This window comes from Pholis gunnellus, assembly GCF_910591455.1.
Source record: "Pholis gunnellus genome assembly, chromosome: 20".
Classification (NCBI taxonomy): domain Eukaryota; kingdom Metazoa; phylum Chordata; class Actinopteri; order Perciformes; family Pholidae; genus Pholis; species Pholis gunnellus.
This window is the reverse complement of record NC_136547.1, coordinates 20182991-20187128: the sequence shown is the minus strand read 5'-3', so window position 1 is coordinate 20187128 and position 4138 is coordinate 20182991.

Sequence of the window (4138 nt, the reverse complement as noted above, 5' to 3'; positions counted from 1 at the left end):
ACTCCCGCGAGCTTCCTGTTGCGGTTCGAGGCTCAGAAACAGAAAGAGATTAAAAACGACTTCTTTCTGTTTCTTCAGTTAGTTTCGATGATCAGCTGAAACGTCAGTTTGTTATCTTTTTTTAAGATGTGAGCGTTCGCTGGCAGGAAACTAGATCCGTCACGTGCAGACATTTTGGGATGTCGGTGTGTTTATGTTATTATATCTCCTTAAAGGGAAGCTAAGCTAATTTACTGCAAAAACACATACGTTCCAGTGTCAGCTGTTTGTTTATTTAAATGGCAATAATCCAGATGTTTATACACATTTACCCCAAAAAACGTTTAAAATGAGTTTGAGCGGTTATTGTTGGTCCGTCTCTTAAAGGTGTATTTAAAGCATTTTTAGTGACTTTAAAGGAAAAGAAGCGTGTTTCTCAGTTAAAAAATGTCACCTCAAAAAGAGGAAATGCGTCAAATGTTCTTTAAACAGATCAGAGGTGATACTCTGCGTATCCGAAGTTTAAGATTAAACAATGAAAAAGGAATTAAGTTGATAAAATACATATTCTTAGTCTGATTCTGTACGATGTTCAGCACACAGAATGAGATGTTTTGGGCATTTGTTCATTTATTGATATTTATTAATGCTCAACTCTGACATTTTAAAAATGTACATAGTGCCAGAATTTAACAAAGATATTCTGAAGTGATTTAAATCAGTAGAATCTTAAAGGAAAATATAAAAAATATGTATATTTATCAAAATAATAGATAGAAACAGTAATAAATGAATACAATCTTCTATCAGACATTAAGTTGAAGTGCTGTGTTCTGCACAATATTACTATATTGTTAAACCACCGGTATAGTTCTCATACACTTCACTTCATTTTAAAAGTATTTGGATGAAACTGCTGCAGCTAAAAACTTGATCTTAAGCTGACTGAAGCTAATTAGCGTCGGATGCTAGCACCACTGTTAGCCCTCCCATGTTAATGAGGTCAGTGGTACAAAGGTCGCTAAGCTAACCTGATGCTAGCAATAAGTCTGTGGTTTTTAAATGTCTTCTAAACCAAACGTAATTCAACTTTTACTTAGATTACACAGGAGGAAACTGTTTTTTTTAATAGGATTACATTCAAATGACCGTATGGTGGGTGATTGTGGCTCAAAGTGGAGGCTAAGGAGCTCACTTGGCACCGGTTGAAAGTCTGGACGTGTGTTCCAAAGACATGTTGACTGGAATCTGGTTGTTCCTGTTTGTCTTTGAGGGCGTTGTGCTGAACGTCTGCATGCATGTGAGGCCTGAATGAGATGAAGAGAGAGCGACAGTTAGGAGGAGGTAATAAATAGCCAACATATGGTCACTGGATCCTGTATCCCTCCCCCATCCCTCCCTATCTATCTCCCCCATACATCCCTCCATCCCTCACCTCGTGTTTGCTAAACACAGACTGTTAGCTGACACCCGGGACAAATATCCCACCTCGAGATATAAAAATAAATGCAGAAGGTTAGATTTAAAAGAATGGAGGAAGAGTTGGAAGCAGAAAGATGTGGCTGAGTCCTGCAGGATGTTTGCTTTCTACATCAGGTGTTGGTTTTGTCAGTTTGCCTCTGGCTCTCTGCCCTTGTGGGGCCGTAAATGATGCTAACCGGCTACTCGGGCCTGCTAACGTTACTTAGCTTAGAGCAAATGAGGGGTAACAGTTTGGTCCAGCAGGAAAAATAAGTCATTTATTTGGCAAATAAACATTTAAACTGTGGCTCAGCAATAACAACACTCACATTCAGGGGCTAACCCGTGGTTTTTACTACAGAATGGTAGTTAGCCTCTAAAGATAGCGTCTACGCTCAGTCCAACAATGCTAACGCTGGACTAACACTGTTAAAAACATACCAACTAGCTAGCCGAGCATTAGCTAATCCCATTTAGCCCAGCAGTGCTACGCAATGATAGTTTATTAGCTTTAAAACCTAACAAACAATGCTACTCCATTAGCGTTACAGTTAGCATAAATTAGATTATTAAAATGAGGTTCTAACTGAAAGAATATTGGTTTATTAAAATGTTAAAATTATTTTAGTCAAATAAGAGTCGACGGTTACGTCACGTTAAAGTATCAAAATGCTAACTAACTTTAATAAGTAGTTAGCATTTTCCGTGTTATTTTGTAAACATAGTGATCAATCAATTAACTAATTCTAAAAAAGACTGCTAAAGCATGCTACGTAGCTATCGCTAGCACAATGTAGCACATGCAGGTAGCTCTAGTGTTAGCTACCTCAGCTACCTAACAAGATAAAAGCAGGGTTGTTTTGAGAGTTACAACTTAATGGTAACGTATTAAAATGCTAACTCAATTTAATAGGTAGTTAGCGTTGTTGTGACATTTTGTAAACACGGTGATCAATCAGTTCAATAAAACAAAACAGTTTAGTTGTAGCCCCGGTGCTAGCTACGTAGCTGTAGTAGGCCGCTAAAGCGTGCTAAGTAGCTACTGCTAACACAATGTAGCAGTGTCAGCTACCTTAGCTACTAACATGAGGTAAAAATAGTGTTATTTCAAGATTTGTTGGTTGTTTAAACAACATAAAATCCTATTAAGAGACAATACTTTCTTTTATATCACCTATTGAATCAATAAAATATTTAATTATGTGACTAAACAAGTCATTTATGACCCAAACGCTTGTACACACTGAGTTTTTATTGGTGGTGAAGTGTTAGAGACGTGAAGCTCGGCCCTGCTGGGACTCTGCAGTCCAGATTTTATGTTCCAGCTGTCACGTCAGATGAGAGCAGGATTTATGGGGGTCAGGTGACGGGAAACTTTTTCAGACTCTCCCTCCATCCCTCCATCCCTTCATCCCTCCATCCATCCCTGTAATGACTGACTGTCACTGGGTTACATCTTCACACAGGTGCCACACACAGTAGGAGGTTGTGAAATCATTGACCTCAGTGTGACTTAGCAAGAAATGAAATGGGAAACTAAACTCCTTCAGCTGGCTCTTCACTTAATCTCATTTTATTTATTATTTTAAACACAAATTGACGTCTGGTGACGAACTAGCCGATCATCTACTGAAAGCTCAGTCTGAGGATCAGGTTCTGTCTTTTTTAAATATAATGTTATTTAGATTTGTTCCCTCATCAACAACACAAAAACACATTTACCCCCCCCCCCCCCCCCCCCCCACACACAAACACACACACACACACATTACACAAAACAAGCTCCAGCTCAGTGTCTTCACATGTGACCCACTTCACTGAAACATGTTGGTTATAAATACACTTTGATCTACTTTATGTGCAGAAATGTAACAATAACGTACAGACGTCATGGCTTCAATACGGTTAAATGTTGTTTTTGTTAGTGGGAGTCTTTTAAGTAATGATTATAGTAATAATATATGTTCATGGTAATCATATTTAATATATATATATTAATGTTCTACATATCCGGACAGGAGGCTCCTTTATATTAAACTTGTATCATGTTCTCTATTTTAATGATTTACAGTCATTTCTAGTGATGCAACTGACTATTAATTTAATTATTATTGAAATAATCCAAAATAATTGTCAGAAAACTTTTCTTTTTTTTTAAATTTCCAAAAATGTACAAAAAATGTACAAAAAATGTACAAAAGATTAAGAGAAACAAAGATAGAATATGCAAATATATAATCCAACTGTTATTACCACAAAACTCAAATACATTTGGTTTTAATGTCATAGACGACAAAGAAAACCAGAAAATATTCACTTTACTTTTGCTTAAAACTGAAATGAAACAATGATAATAAAATGAGATGAAATATGAATGAATCTCTGCATCGTTTGTGCGTTTGCTGGAAGATGTTTATTATAATCCTTAAACGGCAGTTAGCCTCCGAACCGCCGTACCGTGTAACCATGACGACAGCACTGATGCTTCCTGTTGCTCTTAAACACGTTAAACTCTTTAAACACGTTAAACTCTTTAAACACGTTAACACTTGATGATGATGATGATGATATGAACTCTCCTCTTCCTCTGGTGAGTGACCTCAGTTAAAGATAATAAATAATGTCACCGTTACCACGTTGAATATTTGACACCATCCTCCTGATGATGATGATGATGATGATGATGATGATGATGATG